Genomic DNA, 22587 nt, shown 5'->3' with positions numbered 1-22587 from the left:
GTAGCTGATAGAATTTACTGCATTGATGAACTCAAATGTCTAATGAAGGTGTCATTCAAGAAGGGGGGAATTCAGGAGATCCCTGTCAAAAACGTTCTACTGAGCTGATGTATCCACATTATAACTCAAGGTACCGGTAGACACGCATTGAATCGTGTGAGATGTCTTCAATAGATATCAGATTTTTTAATAAAACCAACTCGAGCTCACACTACCTTGCAACTACAGTACTATTCTTTAGTCTGAAGGTTAGAGCGTTTCTTTGGTTGAAGAAGATAAACTGTAGAGTTTTGAGTGTACAGTAGTGTAACATTAATAATGTTGCCTAATTACAAACTACTTTGCAGCTTATTTGTTTATGTTCGTAGAGTGAACATAACTAACACACGCCCACGAACTACCGCGCGCGTGTACTAACGTGTGTTGGGCCCACGAACAACATAACTATTGATTAACCATCACAAATACTTTATATCCCTAATATCTGTAATACATTTTATCAATGTAAAATCCAAGAACAAATTTTGAGTTAATTCATCTTATGATGTAGTTACGAAATAGAACACACATGGTGAAGAAGGCCGCCTCTTCCCATGGCCTCGGTTTTGAGGGCCTCTCAGAATTCGGCCTACTTGGCTATCAGGCCTCTGGTAAATGGTTCACACAGACCGTTGGCTAAGTACGCCACTTGCTCACTCACATCAACTGATTACAGAGTACGCATGGCGCATGCGCCGCCAGATTTGAGGTTATGTTGACCAGCTGATTTCTGATTACTCAGCTGATTACAGTACAACATAACGCATACAGGGATGTAGGCTATTTACTGGACTATTATGCATTAGTGTAAAACACTCCCTACAGTGTGGCATCTATCTATATATTAATAGGCAAACATGTTTCTTTAAAACCTTTTTTCTCAGCTTGTGTGCATCGTGGGGTAAATCTGCGCATACCGTTAGAAAGCAATTTTCCTGTAGGTGTGCAGAATCCCTTTATAAATTTAAATAGGCTTAAAGATAAGCACAAAAAATGAGTTTGAAAATTTGAAAAAATTAACATGGATTTTATGCGTTGCCATGCTGGTGACGAAATAACAACGAAATATAAACAGAAAATCAAAACAAATGGAAGAAACTCCAATCACATGTTTTATTTACAGTGTGGGGTGAAAATAGAGAAGTGAGTACATTACATATTTTTGGTCGAGTTTCGACCACTGGACGACCTCTCGTAATAATTAATATACGGTTGAGCATACTGTATTTAAAATATGCTAGTTCAATGAATTAGTTAATTACGTTTGACGAAGACTTAAGTGTGTGTGGTAAAGTGATGGATATTGCACCGAAACGTGACTTAATCATACATACAATGATTTTCCGGGCGAATCATTCGTGACAATATCGAATAATCTAACATATTTTTTGACAAACATATAGTTTGTAATCCGTCCTTAATGACTTTACTAAATACATGTAATGTTTAACCACACAAGACATATTCCCACGAGTTAAACTCCCTATTTATACGTCGTACTACACTTACAATAAAGATTAAAAATACAATAGACTATAACCACAGCTTTCGACGTGGAAGATCGAGTCAAATTAAATGGCCCATTTATGGATGCGGAGGGGGAGGGGTTCATTGCACAAGGAAAGACACGGAGATCACGACTCCACGCCATCTCAACATAGACCAAAGAAGACTTTCCACAATTGTGAGTATGCTGAACATACATGTGATTTTGAATATGGTGAAAATTGTGTATTTGGGTCGGGTCAAATGTGCATGGTACACAGAATACGGACTTAAGATGTTCTACGTTTGGTTAGATACCAAATCAATAGGGCATCAACTTAAATTTCGGTATCAATAGCTTGATTTGCAAAAGAAGATTCAACCTTTGAAATTTCCTTTGTAACGTCTTAAAATCTTCGTTCTTAATGGAAAGCATCGGTTGATAGTCCGATTCTGATGGATGCATTTGAAGTTACTGGAAGGAGAGTGCCAAATCTAATCTTGGTCTTCGGTAGACGATCGTGTTGTTGAACTCGCGAAGATAATGGCTAATAATGACTGGAGAAACGAATCCGAAACTCAATTAGTTTTCCACAGTTCAAGAGGCAACCGAAGATCGAGATTCAATAAATGTAGACCTTAATTTCCAAAAGGAAGTACTACCAAGTCAACTGTATCCTAAGAACCATAGACGTTGACGCTACATTTAGATCCAAAGAACTTATGACTCCGAGTGATTACTGTAGAGGTGATAATTTTCAACATACAAAGTGAAGAAACCAGTTGCTGGACCGTGACCTACGAGGGACCAGTCGACCAACCGGTTGTTGAATATGCGGCGACCGTGTGGAGGAGGAGAGGGGTCTCTGACCGGGGACTGAGGAAAGTAGTGAAAATCCAGTCAAAATATTCTCTTGGTCCAAAAAGTCCAACAGCCTGACAAGGAAACCGGCTACGACTGACAGGGTAGATGAGTCAGATCGAAAACTAGACAATCTCAAGATCAGTCTGTAGTATAACTTATTTTTAAAAGTTTTAGTTCCATCTTCCAAAAAAAGGATTAAGATTCAAAATACACCAAAATTCAATACACTGAAAAAATATTGAATACCCCATTGGAGCAAAGGTTTGTGATTGTAAAAAGGCAACTGCCTATTTACATATCATTAAAATGTTAAATTAAGAGTTTCATTAAAACATCTCAGAGTGAAAACCTTATTAAGTTTCTTGGCCGTGAGAACATATACCTCAGTGGACTGGTTGGCCAAATTGAAGTAATTAGGGCAATTGTTTTAGTAGAAGCCGTTTTTGGCATTGGACTTCAAGTTTAAGAAAGCTGAAGAAAACTTGTTGCTTGATGTAACTATATAAAGTTCCAATATATGAAGTAGGAAAAACTGTATTATCACCACTTGGTATAATTGATATTGTATGCCTTTAAGAAATCATGAATGGATATTTTCTAGTTACCTAATGAAGAAATAGTTTTTGTCCTAGGACGCTAGGCACGAGCCCGGGATTGTTTTTCACATTAACTCAGGCTAGACCTAGGGGTTGTGACATTATCACTTAGATAAAATCCATTGGTGATTTGGCAGAATTTGAACCCGGGACCTCAGGGAGCGAAGTCCCGCTCTCTAATCACTAGACCAGCTCTCTCCCACACAAAGAAATAGTATTGAATTATTCATATTTATCAACTTTACTTTCAACCCGACTGGATAGTATCTTCAACATCAATAAGAATCTACATTAAATGGAAATTAGCATTAGAGCGCAGGTTCTTTTCTAAGCGGTCGACCTATAGTTAGTTCAGATAATATGTAATTCACGCATGTACAAACGTCAAAACAATAAATCCGTTGACGATTCAAAGGAGAAACCGTTTTCAACTGCAATGACGTCAATATTAACCAGCTGAATAGTAAATAAGAAAATCCAAACGAGACGAAAGAGAACAGCTTTTCGTGACATTCCGGCACGTGCAGGCCCAAAGGAAGCGTAGGACGACAGCATTGTCTGCGACGCCCATTTCAATTTTAGGGCCCCCACTTGTTTTGAATTGACAATTACTGCTTGAGCAAAAGGGCAGACCCATCAAAGGAAACGTGGCGCCGTTGTAATAAATTTTGACGATGGGAAAAGTTCTTGGGTGGATAGACATATTACCTGACTGATACAAAAAGATCCTAACATAAGATTGATGTACATCTTACATTAATCTATACACTGAAAATAATTCTGTGAATTCGTTTCATAAAAAGATAGTGCTTGCGAAGTTCAACCGCCAATTGATAACCCGCATGGTTGGTTAGTAACAGGTACTGTCAGTTCTTTGCGTGCCCATAATTTATTTGTATTAAGAACATACGCGCGAATCATAATATAACTCATCTCATAACTCGTCCGGTAAATAACGGCGCGATGCCGAGGAATAACCCGTGGGAAATGTTGATGTACAGCAGTGAACTAGATCTTTGAGCATTGTATATCCGAGGAGATGAAATGTAACGGAGAGAATCTTCCCAGCAGATACAAAGTCTACACTGAGGATAATCATTTTAGTATCCACAGCTATTTCGTCTGGTGTGATTTACTATTTGAGTAACGGAGCTAAAGATGAGGATTTTTCATGGTATATTAAAAATTAACAATCTCAATAATAGTGGATGTGTTTTGTCTAAGACATCGTCCAGGCAATAAAACAAATTCCATTGTTTAATATTCACTCAAAGTGTTCTTTCTAGTTTAGACACTAATATCCAAAACATGCATCCTAAATACTTTTTTAAATAATTTTCACATTAAAAAGTTTTAAGAACAATATTTCATAAAATTAAATAACGCTGGAATGAGGAATGACTCGACTCACCCATTTAGGTTACCATTTCCTATCACAAGGAAAATCCCTTAACTGATTCCTTGCATGCAAAGGCAAGCGCAGTGACACTTGGTACTGTACCAGCAAGATTATGACATTATGGTCTCCTAATACCTCACTCAAAGAAGATCACTCATTCAACTTAGTGTTTACAAGCCACAACATGCTGCAACCTACATTTTGGACATTTCACACCAAACACGGTGTTTACATTCTCCACAAGTAAACAAGATTGAGATATATGCCAAACCGGAATGGCGGTGCCGTACCGTACCCATCGTCAGAGGCGCGATGGCGCGTACCACTCGATGAGAAGACCGTAACCGGTCCAGTCTTCACATAGAGCAATTAGTTTGACACACGGGAGCGGAGCGAAAGATAAACCGGGTGTTACGAGGGCAGCCACGGGGGGCTGGGACCTGCGGTCGCGGAGGAACATCAAGGTGTCAAAACTGCAGACAAGGAGGCGAAGTAGAAGAGTTGGTAAAAGAAAGTTACAGCAAGACTGAGCCGATCTGTAAGATCAAAAAGTATTCGAGCTACAGCTCCTGTGCAGCGTAATACAGGTTTACATTAGAAATCCACAAGAAGGTGCATAAATAGAATAGCATAGATTCATTGGGGGATTCCATAGAAACAGTTCGGCGATCGGTCTATATTTGTGACACTAAAGATTACTTCGTGAACCTCAATGCTTGCAACGTGTTTAGATTGGTGACTTGCAATGCCCCAGTTTCTTCTGAAAGTGTTACTGCGTTCGGGAAATTTGGAACTGAAGTACGCTCTAATTGGTCAATTTTGTTTAATGAAGCTGGGTATTAGTATCTAGGCAGAAACCAGATATATCCAAACTATCAAACTATCATATTCATCCGTGCCCAACAAACCGGAATAAAGTATACTTACGTATACTTTCCTACACTCATTATTGAAACTTGCCTTCATACCCCACTGCAAGATCAGATCATAGCGATGAATTATACCAAATCAAAGTAGTTTCGTGCTTTCATCTTGACGCTACTAAATTACGCCCCAATCAAAATCTCTCGACCCTAAATTTGTTTCCAATTGCTAGGTAATTCTTATCTGCTTTCACTGTTTACTCCTATCATGCCACGATGGTGCTCGGACGTCTATAGCACGCTGGAAGCCGAGACCCATCTCAACGCATCAACAATGCTTGGCACAGTTTTCACGGCTGGATTTCCACGCTCGCGAGTCCCAGAATCGGGCCATCAGTACCACGGGGGGAGAAATGAGCCTCTGGAATTACTTTCCCGCCAAAGATACTTTCCCCGTTCTGTTTTGATTGGCGATGGAAAGTGTTCGCTTGGGGGCGGTGACGCAACACCTGCAGCAATTAACCCAGACATAAGCCATTAATTGGCTTTTTATGGATTGCCTCACGTCGCCATTGCTTTCAAGGCATGGGTGACGGCAATCGCGCGATCTTTTAAGGTTTCGTAAGTTTAGACAATTAAAACTGTAATGACCGTGGTTGTAGATAGATTTTAAAAGCTTGAGCGTTGTTAGTGGAAACTCTGACACAATTCCTATTACTCAATGTTCAATTTAGAGTTTTGCCTCCGGATACTAGTGAGAACACCAAAATGCCATTAGTACGTACGCAGTACTTTTATGATGAAATTTCATCTAACGGTGTAAATTGTTATATACACAACGTTGATATTTTGGGGTACCGTGAGATATGTAAAAAATTATTTCAACAAAGAATAACTACTGAACTTAGTAGGCAATAGGCATATTCTGCAAGGAATTGTTTGGTAGAAAAGCAATTGGCCTTTAAACTATTATATAATCAGTTCACAATCACAGACAGGCCCGACTGTTACAGTGACCTATATCTTTTCCGCTTCATTAAAATAGATGACAGCTAAGAGACTTCCCCAACTCTGGAGTTCTAGCAAGAGCCTGAGGCATTAACGGGGAAGCTTGAAGTCACTGATTACTCCAGAATGCATCGTGGTGTGATGCTGATGTCGACGTCCAGTTAGTTATAATCGACGACCGCCAGAGCTCAGGACACTCAGGTACCGTTCTTTGCCATGAATATTGATCACAAAGTATGATGGTAACTGGATAAGGGTAATTCGAACAAATTGATTTCCAAGGACGTGAACGAGGGGGTGTGGAATTTAACGACGAATGATTTACTACAAAAGTTGCCTTGTCTTATCACCAAAGACTTAAGTTTTCATTTGGTGTTGACCACCTTGTCAATTCAATTAACTTTTATTGAAGCGTTGGCAATGCAATTATGTGGTTGGCAACAAAGAGGGAAAACTTCATATTTTTTTCTTTGTTGTGTATTTGGTATAGTTCTCCAAAACTCCGGAAGGACATATAGTACTATATAATCTGTTGAGCGAAATTCCTTTTCAGATTGGTTTCATATTTACCACAAACCAGCATTGACGTCTTCTGTGTCCCTGCCAGTTAGATGCAACATCTAACCATAGATTAAAGGAGTAAAGTGTGTACTCCTTTAATCTATGGACTAACCCGTCAAAGAAAAATGTCTTGAGTAGCTTCTAGCTTCAGTAGTGTTGTTTGAACTAACTTTACTAGCACAACTCTAAAATATGCATACCTCTAACACTATCTCCGTATCATCACAGAACCCTGAACGGATATTCGACCCAAATGAGTCCTGGAAGATGGCTATCAATGGCTACGGGCTACTTTTACAACGGGACTAGACTTGGACTTTAAGTATGTACTTATCCAAAGCACTTCACGCTTCGCAGGATCCCATTTTACGCCCTATTGAACATGTAAAAGAATCGTCTGCAAGAATGTATACTTTCGACCTCGTGAGAGAATGTTGGATGGAAACGGTTTCAGGTGTGACAACGAGTTTATTCAGTTTAGACTTTGCAGTGAGACGAACAGAAGTAATCACATACATAAACGACAATGATTAAATTGCTGTCTATTAATTCTATACTTCTAATAAAGTGCTTCCAATGAGTCCGTAAGTTTATTGCAAATTGTAAATACTTTACAATTGCCGAGGGCATTTAAACACACAAACCTCCAGAAGGTATAATATGTGTCCTCGAGTAGGCGTTTGATTCACTTCATATGGTGAGAAACAAATTTACGTTTGAACAACTCCATAAACGAAAAATGTACATTATTTTAATACGGAAACTTATGATGGCCTCAAACCCATTCTAAGAGCAACGATCTTGCAAACCTGCGTAAGTCCCTGCACAACAATGTCCACACAACAGTAGCGCAAGTGTGTTTGTAGGTTGTCGTTAATTATGGCAGACGGGACGAATCGATTTCGTGGATCCCATCTGAGACCATTGTGGTATACGCACTTCACTATTCCGGCACTGGCGTCGTAGCCTCGGTGAAAACTCCATAAGTCTTGCGGAGGAAATTTACAAATATAGTGGAAAAGATCAACAATGCTCTGTAGAGAGATCGCTTATATTAGTGTTTACATTTCACAAAAAAGAACTATCCTGTTTCGAAAGAATAGACGTGCTAAGGACAATTGATAAGCATATATCATGAGAGAAACCCGATCTTCCAAGTATACAGTGAGCCTCTAGATTTTGAAAAGATGGAAACGAGACTCTTCACACGAGTTGAATGAATGACTCAACTAAATTCAGCACATTCCGTTGCGCTCAGTCCTTAGAATGCTGAGCAGAAAGATTCAGCACTGCTGCGCTTCTTTGGAATTAACAAGCGCATGCCACATTCAAGTACGGAGAAAAAAGTTCTCGTAACTTTGTAGGAGACGAACAATTGGAGAACTTTTTTCAAATGTTACCCGTTCTAAGTTTAACACAAACCTAGAGCGTTTCACTTCCTTAATGCAATTTGGCTTAGTATAATCATAACAATTATTAAGTATCAAAAGTGTAGCGGAGTGGTTCAATTGGGAGATTTATAGTTCCAGAAGGTTGTCATTTGTCATGAGACTATAAACGTACATACAAGCACCAGACTTCAAAATCAAAATTTTGCAAAAGTGCTGCAAGTTGTGTGTAAATTAATACTTCCTTTTTGCGGAGTCCGTCAGAAATTTGGAATCACAAACACAGCATAATCCAACATGAAGATACGTTATATTTTGCACAGCACGGACTCATGCTAGTTGATTCATTACAGCAGATTGTTCCAACAGGTAACATACACTAAGTTAAAGTTGTTTGAACCATCTGCAAATCGACAGATGCAATCAAGGCCCATGTTCACCGGAACTAGTAATTCAAGGTAGTCGGTGCCAAGTGCCCTTGTAGTTTATGCCCAACCCACGAGAGCGAGGCTGGGTGCGTTACGAGCCGAGCCGTCTGGGCACCATGAGTTATCGTAGTTCATGGTCCAGCATCTGGCTGTAAATCTGCACCAGGTGTTCTGCAGAGAGATTCTGCGGATGCTTCAGCAAAGATCTGCTCACCAGGTGTTGTTCAAAGAGTTTCTGCCTGCTATTGTACTCTACTTCTTTGGTGTCTCCAAATATGTACACTAGTCGTTCTTCAATGAGATTTTGCCTACTATTGTACTGGACTTCTTTTATGTCTGCAAATATGTACACTAGTCGTTCTTCAAAGAGATTCTGCATGCTATTGTACTCTACTTCTTTGGTGTCTCCAAATATGTACACTAGGCGTTCTTGAGAGAGATTCTGCCTGCTATTGTACTTGACTTCTTTGATATCTATAATATATACACGTGTTCTGCAAAGTGATTCTACGTTCCACGTGGACTATATATTGGTGTGTTTAGTCATCATGCCTACCTAAAAAAGTACCTTCTTAATTAATGTATACATTTGAAGCAAATAAAATCATAACACTGAACTGTCAGATGTCCTACGTCATTGTGATGCTAATTAATGATTATTTCCGGCGACAAATATATGAACTCACAATTCGATTCCCGACATATTCACAAGCTTTTCAGGAATTTCAACAACTATCCCTTAAAACGCGTGTGTTATTGAATTACACGTCATGCAATTTTTGTTTGTCTTAGATTGTTTTTCACACTACTTCAGGCTAGACCAGCAGGCATTATCACTGTAGATAAAATCCATTGGTGATTTGGCGGGAGCGGGATTTGTACCCGGGACCTCTTGGACCGATGTCCCGCGCTCTAACCACTAGACCCAGTTCGCTCCCTCAAAGATAGCGTCATGCTATTTGCGCAGACTCGAACCAAACACGCTTCAGGTGGTTAGGCACGTAATGACAATGTAGTTGATAGCGAGTTGTGTACCTGTACACGCCCAACAACGAAACCCAGGATATTACAGAAACAGGTCTTGTCCAATGGCCAGGAGCCACTCAAATTATAGTTTAGAGGCTGTAAATTTTACTCGAAGGCCAAAATAGCTCCTAATTCTTATTATGACTTTCACTTTCAACCTGCTATCAACTCTAAGCTGGCCACCTTGAAGATGTACATTGGGCAATTGGGTTTTTGGGCTTGAACAAATTGAAACTACTGTACAATGGCCAGATCGAAATCGATAATTTCGTCTTATCGTTCATTACGTAATCAGTTATCGGGTTTAACATAAACACACATGCTGTGGAGATATCAGTAAAACAATTGTGTAATTTCATCAATTGAGAACAGAGTTTCAAATAAGCTTGAAAAATACATGTGTACAATTGAATTAGCTTAAATGTGTATATTAAATGGGTGTCGACTTCATGATGGTTTATACACGATTGATATTATTTAGGCCCTTTTTTTGTTAAATATTAAGGCATTTAAAAAAATACGAGGTGCAATATTTAACTGCTATACATAACTCTTCAGCGATGTTTAACCTAGTTTGTAAATATTTATAGTGTTGGTTAATATTACCTTTCTAATTCAGTGATAAAAACTGCGTAACGTTAGCGTGTGTGAAATTTATAACTAAAGCGAGGATTCTAACATGAAAAGGTATTGATGGTGAAAATGCCATAGATACAACTAAAGTCACAGCTTCAACTATACCAGCATGGGCAATAATAAAATATAACTAACAAAGTAGCACTCTCTATGAGATAATTCAACAACGCCCTTTTAGAGAGAGAAATTCTGGCTCCTACTGGTCGACATAGATTGCAAGTCTAATTCCAATAAAACACTGACATTTGTCGAACAACGTTGACTTGAACAACTTGTGGCCTCGACATGATGCTAATGGTCATCAAAATAAAACAGCGTGGGATTCTGAACAACGACAATCAAAGAACAAAGATTTACAACCGGAACTCTTGAAGATCCCACACATCATTGTAACGATTGTGACATTGGAGTTGTCATAATGACGTGACATTGAAGTTGTCGCTTCAATCATGTATGGTAACGATAGGTAGTCAACCGCCAACAGAGCACAAGATGAATTTGTACAATAAAACAACCAGTTTTTTAACAGCTTGTTTGTTTAGTTTGACTCATAGGAATATACATGACTCAATTAAACTCTTCAATGATGGCTAATTTATAACCAAATAGTTCATAATTAGGTTGACATCGTACCATGGGGTGGAACATTTTAAATCTTCATTCACTTGCATAGTGCGTCCCAATCTCAATTGATTATGATAATTGGCATCCCGTCTGCATATGGACCAGCTGTAGCCTTGCTTTACTTCGCATAGAAACTTGTGCCGTTGGAGTACTTGCTCTTGTACTTTTTCGCGTCGCAGTCTTCATACTATGATAGTAGGTGAAAAAATTGTATTTCACCACAGTACTCTCTGTCACTAGCTTAATTGAACCGGGTCATTTTCATTCTAAACCTATGTTATATGGCAATGCATCTTCGTAGTAGTGTACCCTTAGTAAAAGGTACATTATCCACGCCAAGCACAAGTGGTTAATACTTTTAACATATAACATTAAAGTTGTAAACACATACGTTATATAAAGTTGTGCATTAGTTTGAACAGAACGATCGATCTTCCAAAAGTCTATAATACTGTGGTTTTGGTCTTTTGGTCTATCGCAACTCTACTTTTTTGTCTCAGTTTGTTTAATCAACGAAAAGACTGACGAACGAGGCACTCGTTATTCTTGGGTGGTTTAGTTACATGTTTTATAATACTTTGCATAGAATACACAAAAGTTTAACCAACTCTACCCATAAATTTGATATGTTGAAAAAGTATATTAGCCTTATGCCTATAAACACATTTGCATCAAAATTGATTTGGCGAGGGAGATATTAAAACAAAATTAGCAAATAGTTCGTGATCCTTACAATATACTAACAATTAATTTTGAGATGATAAACAATTCTAAAAAGCTACCATCCTCTGTTAAATAGAGAGCTATACAGCCTTTTACAGATTTGTTCATCTACTTCACCTTACGGTTGACCTAGGGTGTTTCAGAATTAGTGTCGGATATTTTATGGTATTATTTATGGGTAAGAAAAATATCCAAATATCATATTTAAACGGTCCGGAAGTCTTTATTTACTCAAACAGCCGCCATTTTGTTTTTTTCCTTTCATATTTTTTTTTAAAGAGAATGGTAAAACATACGAAATTGAAACTTTACACAAACATTTCTGACTACTAGGCAAAGCTACAAAAAAATTATGAAAATTTTCCAAATACATAAAACAAAATGGCGGCCATTTAAAATTTTGTTTCTTAAATAACTCAAAAACCGTTGATTTTATGAAAATTTTACAAGAATAACTTTTTTTAGGTAATATTATTACAAATCGATTGATACCTTAATTTTTGCAATTGAACGTATATTAACTGAGATATGGCAGTTTTAGTGATACGTCTGCCACAACATTGCATGGCTCCGCATGCACTACAACTAACCTCCAGTGGTCACGTATCACTAAAACTTCCATATCTCAGTTAATATACGTTCAATTGCAAAAATTAAGGTATCAATCGATTTGTAATAAAATTACCTAAAAAAAGTTATTCTTGTAAAATTTTCATAAAATCAACGGTTTTTGAGTTATTTAAGAAACAAAATTTTAAATGGCCGCCATTTTGTTTTATGTATTTGGAAAATTTTCATAATGTTTTTGTAGCTTTGTCTGGTAGTCAGAAATGTGTTTGCAAAGTTTCAATTCTGTATGTGTTACCACTCTCTTTAAAAAAAATGTTAAAGGAAAAAACAAAATGGCGGCTGTTTGAGTAAATAAAGACTTCCGGACTGTTTAAATATGATATTTGGATATGTTTCTTACCCATAAATAATACCATAAAATATCCGACACTAATTCTGAAACACCCTGTATACAACTGCGTGTGTGCGTGTTTTAGTACATCAAAGTTACCCCGGGATATATCGAGCTCTTGGTGATTTGTCTCGTGGATATACTCCCGGGAAATACAACATCAGACCCATAGCACGCTAGGAGAGAAGACACGGTAATAACGCTAAACATCGTCAATAGTCAAGGATTAATTTCTTTAAAAAAATATTATCAAACTTGATACTTGCTATGAAAAATCGGGGATGAATTTAGTTTTTAGCTTGAAATTCTAAAGACTACATGAAGAATTTCAGTTTTCTCAAAGCGCTAGGAAAGAAGACACGGAAATGACGCGAATCGTCGTCAATAATCAAGTATTAATTTCTTCAAAAAATATCATCAAACTTGGTACTTGCTATGAAAAAATCGGGGATGAATTCAGTTCTTAGCTTGAAATTCTAAAGACTAAATGCTGAAGCTCAAGACATTGAATTCCTAAAGTACGCATAACCAGACAGGATTTACCTACAGCTTTACAATGTGCAAATGTAAATTACGCTAGCATTTTGCTTTAAATTTATTTCAACAGGTTACAGCAACAGCATCGGCTAAATTTCTTCAAGATATTTTGGGATGCAATACTTTATCCAATTTCGGGCTCTGTTACTAAAGGGATGTGTGGTAAATGCGCAGATAGTTACTGCAATGAGGGTAAATACAAAACATCAATATATCTCAGTTACACATCTGGCCAAAATAGAATGCTCAGAATTCTAAAAAGACAACTTTACCTAACGTCTAAATATCATGGGATTCAGTGCTTGATATGGTAAATTTTAGACTTTGTTTCTTAAGGAACAAAATTTAAATATACGGTTTTAGCAATGGCGAAAGAGCCACGAATAAGAAAGTACATTAGTCATTAATTGAGCTCAATTATATACCAGGAAAAAATGAAATGCTCAACCAATTACAGTATTGTAATTGTATTTTAGAACTCAAAATCACGTACCCAAAATCACGAATGTAATACATTTTGTAAGTAATTTTTGTAAGAAAAGATATACACTTTTGTTCACTGTAAATTCATTAGGAAATGGACTTTAGTTGTTACTAAACGTGTTACCGCATTACTTTATAATACTTTAAACTATGATGATAATTTACAAGTTATCAAAATGACGTTTAAGAAGATAAAGATACCAGACGGTCGTATTAGACAACATCAAACCCGGCATTTCAAAAGTTTGCAGTCCAATTAGAGAATGCGGGTAGACAGCCCGGGGGGAGGAGCCGAGGTGTTTTGGGTTTCGGCGCCAAACCTAAAAGCCTTGACCTCGGAGGTCAAACTGCTGTTCTTTTTTTGCATTATAAATTGTCTGAGCTCGCTCACTTTGTTCAGGTAAAAGATGTGTTCCACGTTCAAACCAAGATGAAAAAGGTATTGGAAACATTCAGGAATACGTGTTTAGTTTCCATTACATCAAACGCACTTGTGACTTGTCAGGTCTACGGTTGATTCAAAGACATAAATTATGCTTGTGCATTTTTCTTTCATTACAGATTTGAGCACTGATAAAACTGCATAATATGCCTGTTATTTCTATTACTGAATCAGTTGATGTTTCAAAATTGCTAAGGCCTAGTAAACTATGTAGGTTATTGTTAGTTAGCTACAGAAATAAGAATTGCCAGAGAGGTGTTACCTTTAACAATTAATCAGATAGAAATACAACGTTTGTTACGTCACGGGTACATAATCAGATAGGATTATGTTCTTTGTCTCGTAATGATGTTCTATTGTTTTGCTGTTTCACATTCTATAACCTCTCAATTGAACAACTATTTCGGACTTTTACTATAGTGGTTGAATACAAAAGCGAAACAAATCTCCACCTAAGCTGGGCGTATCCGAAAATATTTTCTTGTATTCGTTAAAATTGATACACTTATATTTTTTGGTACACCAAAAATTAGAAAACGTAAAACCGTTTAACAAATTCATCAGGAATTCCAGTACAAATTTTACAATGAAAATATGTCGATGGCCACGAATTTAACAATGTGTCTACCTTTGCTAATTCCCGAGTCCTGCTCGTACTCCAAACCTTTTTGAAGCAGAAGTTTGGAGCACGTACTGTATAAATGTAATATTTTTTAACCCCCTTTGTTAAATTTATACTACAGACACAGTTAATAGGTTGTCACACCAAAGGAGGCTGACTTGCTTTGCAACTCGTGTTTGCTTTTCTATGTTGACCGTTGCTGAGAGATTAGTAGACCTTTTTCCATCCTTATGATTCGGAATTTTATTCAGTTTCCTAAACAAATTTTTTTCATTTTGAAACGAAAATTGAATTCGAATGTAATAGTCCGCATGGCTGGTCTCCAAAGGAATTAAATGTTCTGCCTTACTTGTAAAAAACCGGAATCTTTATCGATAAATTATTCCGTGTCCAAATTCGGAAGGCTGACGCTGGTACCGTCGAGACAAAAATCGATGTTCCCTTCGCTCGCGTGAGAGTGACTCACGCTGACTCACCTGTAGTTAGCATGGCTCTTGATGACATCATTTAGCTGTGTACTTTAACTACTACAATCATTGATAACCTTGAAAATAGCGTGATATACTACCAGACGTTTTCCTCCGCCTACGCCTAGCATTTAAAAGACCTGTCTTCTACATTTGCTACACTAGGAAATCATGTATCGCATCCCGTCCAGGTTGGTTATAATGAAAACTATTAAGATGAATCCCTTGATCCTTGATGTTTTAAGTACAACATTTACGTACAATCTAACTATAGACCTAATTATACAGACGGAGAGTGAATAAATTATCTGAGCTACGATGCCCATGCATCTCAAACTACGAGTTTTTTTTAGAAAACCATGCATCCTATCAGTAATATTGTAGATAGACAACAATGCAATTATCCAGACCCTAGCAGTGACATAATAGACAACCATCCTCTAGCAATTACGTCAAAGACAACATGTTTAGAGTGCAAAAGGAACTCACTACTCTCCAGAAAACCTACATCATCCTTCCCCTACAATGACGAGCAAGAGGAAATTGTCTCGACTTGACATCAACAACACAGTTTAGCAACCATTTCCTTAAATGCAATGACGTAACCTCTTAAGTTTCCACTCTTAAATCGTGCAATTCTGAAGGTTCAAGGAACTTTAAGCCCGTTGGAATTTGAATTACAGCACATGGAACGAAAGTATACAAACTGTCAAGGGATTTCGACCAAATTTAGATTCTTCGTGTGTTGAATTTTTAACCCTTCAAGAAACTAAGTATTGAAGGTAAAACTACAAATCGCACTAAACATTTAAATCGTGCAAATACATGGAAATCGCTTATTAACACATTATTCAAAAAGTTTAGTGGTGGATGAATCACAATTAATGTCCCCTCGAATTAATAAGCGACTTCAATTAACTCAATACCTAAATAACTCAACTAAATGTTTTTTTTCATAAACGTGGGATGGGGTCCCACTAATTAACAATGTTCTATATCTTTTTAGCATTTCTTCATACAATAAGGAGAAATTTGAATAACATTTGAACCCCAAAAGTATATAGGAAATCGCTCGAAACGTATAATCGTAAATAATCTAATATTTGAAACTCATGTTGACTTACAGAATAATTATCAATCCATGGGTATTTCGAAATGACTATAGAGAATTTTAATTAAAAGGGAAATATGTAAATACAATTCCACTTGGTTGGCAATTTAAATGCACTTTTCCCACAAAAATGTTAATTCCCACATAGATTAAATGCTGTGCTGAGTGTAGTTAAGTGTGCAATGTCACGGGCGTTCGAGCTAAACGGTCGACGGTCTAAATAACTGCATTTGTCTAGAACAATTGCAAGATAAGGCTGAGAAAGACAATGAGTGTGAAAATAATACTATTTTATAACGAACAATAGGATATAAACGAGAGTGTGATGTAAAATGTGACTTAATAGTCGTTGAATGGAAATTATCATGGTAAATTACCTGTTGGAAAGATTGACAAAATATAATCAACGAGTTATGATATCAAATCTGGCAGAAAACGATCTTCTGCCTTCCATTGGATCATTATTTATGGCTATTTCCACAGAAAACATACTGTTATAGTAGGTAGTATGTTTTCTGTGCTCTTTCATAGATTGAATAATCTGTTTGGATAAACGTAAATACCTGAACCGACAAACCATCTCTATATGCAACCATCTCTACGCTGTCATACAAACGAAAGAATGTGTTTAATAATTGTGAATGCGGCTAAATAACATCCAGTTTTTGTTTTTAATGCATCGACTAAATATAATTAACATATAACATTGTTTCCTCTGATGGGGAACTTAATTCACGCCTTACCAACCAAGCGATAGTACACTTTCAATTCATCTTTGGCTACAAACTACAGGCAACTATAGATTAAAACCATAGCAATTCATTATAAACCATACTTATACTTTAAAGTCAATACACTTTTTAAATCACATACATCAAATAAGGAGAATAACAATAAGGAGAATAAGGAGAATAACAAAACTGACAGTTAAACCAAAATAAATATATTACACGCCAACAACACAATAAGGCCTTTAGGCTGTTTTGAGGATCGAGTTAAATTTGAGAACAAGGAAAATAAGGCGATGTAAACATGTATATGTTGTGTACAACTAGACCTTGTCAATCGTGCCTTCGGGTTCACATCTGGTCAATCGACAATAGTTTCGTTGACATGTGATACAGCCAACAGCTGTGAGCCAAAAATATATATTAAATCTTGAAGCGTACATACACACACTAAAAAAACGTTGAAAAAATATTAAATTGTCGAAAAATAACAACGTGACATATCTATGAAAACAAAAACGTACTAAAACATTCCGAAATGTATACGAGAATTTGTCAGCGTAAATGCCGTGATATCTTCGTATTAATTATAATGTAACATTGTGATATTACTTGACCACAGAACTACACCAGCATTGCAAACCATCAATGAGTTGTCATGTTTATCCGCGTAGTGGAAGATTGTCATGCAATACATAGGCTATCAAAGTAAACATCCTAATTCTGACAATCACAAGACGATGTGTTGGATTAGAGCTAGAGGCACATTATTGGTGATTGACTTGTGTTGGTAAACACAAATATTAGTAGATATTATCTTCTAATGGTCTAATGGCATCATTACCAGTATCGAATATCGATGGTATATAACAGATAATTAAGGATACAGCCTACATACAATGTTTCTTAAATCAATATGTATTTCTAATTTAGCACATTAAATTCAAGTGTAAGTAAATTAAATGCATTCCTTGCTGCCTTTTCTGGTTCTGAAATATTTATTCGCGTTAAAATGGTAAAATGTGAAAATTGCTAGTTAGCATTAGGCCCTATAGTTACTCTGTAAGTTACAACAAAGCCTTTCAAAATCAAAAAAGCTAGAACTCAAATTTCTAAATATAACCTGTTACAGCATGAGTTCCTAACAGGTTTTGAAATCTCTAATCTATCATTGAGTATAATGGTATTATGTATATACAGTATTAGATTTCCTCTATTGCGTTTACCTGGTTAACGCAAAATGTTAATTTGGCCTAATAAAAGATCTGGTTTGATACTTTCACTATTTGTAAGAATGTATCATACAAATTACATATATCGTCTTTATTTGGTATGTAGTACCAAAACTCTTCTGACCGTTGGTATAAATTTGGTCTGCGCTTTAAATTCAGGAATTTCGTGTACTTAATATATTCATTTAGCTTTCTTTGTTTCAAAACATTTTACTATACATTGAAATCGTTATACATTGACCAAAATCTTATAATGGGGCAAATATTTCAACTTATACTACGATTACAAGTGAGTTAATAGCAATTTTTTGTTGTTCTGTGCTAGGCGTTCAATCGTTCAATATAATGTGAATGTATCATCGTTTAATACTATTTATGATCTGTTATGTTTTTGTAAATGGCGTTGACCGTTGATGCTGTTGTTATTTTGTTTTTGTTACAGAGTATATCATATTGTTTTTTTTTGCAAGTATTTATCTGTTTTTCACATTTCTTTGCTTGTATTTAGGCTACTTAATGTTGCATGGTATTTCCGTCTTGCTATCATTATTGTTTTATGTTGGTATACTGGTTTTGATTTTGTGAATCTATTGTATTGTTGCCTTGTTATGTTAGTTATTTATAGTGAATCATTATCTTTAGGCTATCTTGCCATGTCTTGTTCTTGAAATCTTGTTGTTTCCAGTTTTTCACTACTTATATACTGACCAGTCATCTGTCACAAAGACACTCTGTATTTTATTGTAAACATTGTGTAAAAGTCAGAGGTGCCCATCCCCCCTAAACCCAGAGGCGCAATCCCCCCCCCCAAGCCAAAGGAGTAGTCCCCCCAATTTATGTTGTCGTCTATTTAAACCTACCCTCCCCCCACCAATTTATCTGACAATTTCCCTTTACCTCATAAAACGAGTATTTAAAGTATTTAGTAAACTTGAGATACAAAAAACAAACTTGCTGATTGAGAATCAAAATTAAATGTTTAATAGGAAACGTCATTTAACAATACATATCTAAGTAATGGTTGAATTAGAAGTTTTTCAATTTACAAAATTCCGAATTTGTATTGTCAGCCAACATGTGCTCAGTATTGCTATAGACAACGTCTTCAACACGTTCAACAATAGGCCTATACTCGGTGAATTACTCTACTCCAACACAGTACTGTAACTGTACAATATATTAGGTGGATTTAATGTTTAGAGGGTATTAAGAATTCAAACAGCTTTAAGTGTATTAATAATACTTTGGCAAAAAGTATCTTAATTGTTTCAAAATTATAGACAGAGTCACGAAATAAGTCAGACTTGTTGCTCGCCACTTCCAGGCTGCCTTCTACAAAAATCGCCGGGCAAAATACCATGTTACCAGAACAAAAGGTTTTTGTGACGAAGTAATCTTATAATTCATTTTGATAGCCCCAGGATTGCCTTTTATGACTAAAATGGTAGGAACGTATTTTGTCAGACAATCCGTTTGTACACAAAACACGAAACGATAACAGATAGGCCTATCAATCCACGCGTGTATATTGCCGCGGGAAGGACTGGAAGTAAACTGAATCAGGTTATGACGGAAAGACGTGGTCTCTGGATTGTCGTCTGCGTTATCAAAAGCTGATATTGGACTAATTGTAGTGACGAAGTATGTTGAAAATATAACGGGATTCATAATTGAGTTTTCCATTCAAAACTATTGACAATAATAACCAATTTATATGCTGGATATAATTGATGGTCTCGGAATTCTACAGTACTGCACGAAAGGAAATTTTTAAATACTTTGAGGAGTTTGAAATATATGAATACATAAAATTGGGGACAGCACAACATTTTTGAATGAAAACACTCAATTAATTATGAAAGCCATTATATTTTCAATACTCTTCTCAGTCACTATAACAATAGTCCAATATCAGTTGTTGAAAACGCATACGACAATTCAGAGACCACGTCGGTCCGTCATAACCTGAACCCGATTCAGTTTACTTCCAGTCTTGCCGACGGCAATGTACGCGCGTGAATTGATAAGCCTATCTGTAATCGTTTCGTGTTTTGTGTTAAATGTTTGTAACGTATACTGACGACACCTCCAGAAGGGGATCTTTTGTAAATCCTGACTATGGTGGAGTTAAAGAACCAACAAAACATATGTAGCATGTAAAATTCTACACTGGTATGTTAAGGGTTGTCTGACAAGGTGCTTTACCATTCTTAGAAGCAATCTTAATTACGAACGGCAAAATGTTGGTGTTGATAGTGAGCTACTTTTAGTGAGAAACACTTTTTCGGACTGCTTGTACAAAATTAGACAGCCATTATGACAGCTAGCAAAAATTAAATATCCCCCCCAAAATCCCTTAAAAATAGTCCCCCCCCAAAAATTCCTGTGGCGCAAACGCGCCACAGTACCCCCCTCTGGGCACCCCTGGTAAAAGTTAATAAATAAATAAATAGAAATATAGAGGTTTTAGCTTTTAGAATCTCCAAACCGTTTTAGTATTACCGTACTCATATAAAGACACGGTCTGTTGGTATATTATCTACCATAGGGGACAATTATTTAAACATTTAAAATGTATACAGTATCTAAATATTGTGTTGTATTATTGCGTTTTTTTTTTCTGCGTAAATAAAAACTAAAGTATTTTATTACAGACAAACACAATAACACACCACTTACCAAATTCCAATAGTATATGAACAAGAAGATCCAAAAATGTCAATCCACAATAGCACACTGGTATAATTAAATGAACATTAAGCAATCGTTGCTCTCCCTGGCACTACTACCGCACGACTGAACGAGCAAGTTTCGTTTCGAAGTTTGTTTTGAGTTTCATTCTCGTTCGCGACGCTAGGAGCGCTGGGCGCATGCGCCGGATTTGTTGGTTCATTGTTGCCGAATCAAATCTCGGCGCGCTTCCAATGTTTTGGTCGCCAAAAATAGCATTATGTTTAAAACACGGTTCACAATCATTCTTTGAACATCTAAGAATAGACATTCAAAATTAAATCATTAGTAATCGTTTTTATTTTGCGAACTGGATTCATTAGATAACTGATTCACGGTGGGAACTACAGAAAGAAGCAATAATATAACTCTAAATAATATCCACTATCAAGATCATAACAAAGGATTCGTTAAAAAGAATTCTCACATTAACATCCTTGTACCTGGTTGAAGTAATAACTCAAACAATAAAACTGAATCCTATTAAACGAACTGAAACCCATAACTACAATACCAGAAGGAAAAAATTACCTACATTTACCACGGCATAAACTGGAAAAAACCTGCAAGAACTCCAACATGTAGGGGGATAAAATAATACAACCTACTACCAAGCAGCCTTAATATTCAAGACACAACAAAATTCTCTACTCAGCTGAAAACCATCTCCTCGAACACCTTCTACTACAGCTTAACACGAATTCCTGAATGAACACACATACAACAGAAGACATAAAACAAGAAACTAGAAGCAACTAAGTCATAAAAACGAGAAAAGGAAAAAGATTACACCCCAATCTTGATGACTGCGGAGGAGAAGAACTGCAGTAAGGGGAATCCAAAAAATATTTTAATTACATTTTTTTATTTTATTTATATTTATTTTTTAAGTGGGTTCACCATTTGCAAAGACACCCTTCATGTTTTTCTTTGAGGCCTAATATGGGAAAATTAAGTCCAATCTATGCATTTAAAAAATACGCCCGCCACAGCAAACCTGCAGGCTAAGCGAATTTCCATTACGCTTGGTGTAACTAAATCAAACAAAATATTACTTTATGTTTTAAAATATATCTAGACAATTTTAATTACTTGTATGAATCGTTTGGGTTCCCTTCAATGTATGCGATATGATTAGTCGATTAGTCAACGAAATAATCTTGTTTACTTAAAAAAATCATTTGTGATTTTAATAATGTTTGTTATATGATTAGATATCTATTATAGACAACTAATATTCAAAAGTCATAGCTGATAAGCATTTTGATTGTAAGGTCATTATTACATTATCCAACATATTTAAACTTATAAAATGGAAAGAAATTTCATAAAAATCGTATAATAAATGTTTGTTACTTATTTACCCCACTTCAATTGAATCTTACAACTAACCCCTTCAATATGATTCGTACAAAGTTTGTTTTACTATTAATGTAGTTTTTATCCAGTTTGTTTTTTCATAAAGTCTATTAGGTTTGTCGCATGATATTTAGATTTCATTTTTTCTGACGGGGTTTACGCGTATTCTTGTGATTTATAGTGGCGTCCCCATCTTAAATAATTGATAATTGAATTGATAATTGATATAATCCTTACAATTAATTTAAAGGTAAGTTTACTGTGTGTGTCTTGT

General features: G+C 36.3%; 1 protein-coding gene across 1 annotated transcript in view; it reads right to left on the bottom strand.

Annotated features, from left to right (window-relative positions):
• Positions 1-21016, bottom strand: part of LOC128987905 (uncharacterized) — a 62327-nt gene extending 41311 nt beyond the window's left edge. Inside the window, exon 1 of the mRNA XM_054408992.1 lies at positions 20904-21016. The gene's annotated coding sequence lies outside the window, so the exon portion shown is untranslated. The remainder of the gene's footprint in view (positions 1-20903) is intronic.
• Positions 21017-22587: the final 1571 nt, after the last annotated feature.

Source organism: Macrosteles quadrilineatus, unplaced genomic scaffold, assembly GCF_028750875.1.
Source record: "Macrosteles quadrilineatus isolate MER2022 unplaced genomic scaffold, UCM_ALF_1.0 Scaffold_2__2_contigs__length_208266976, whole genome shotgun sequence".
In the NCBI taxonomy this organism is placed as follows: domain Eukaryota; kingdom Metazoa; phylum Arthropoda; class Insecta; order Hemiptera; family Cicadellidae; genus Macrosteles; species Macrosteles quadrilineatus.
Note: the sequence above shows the minus strand (reverse complement) of the source record. Positions and strands in the feature narration are given on the sequence as shown.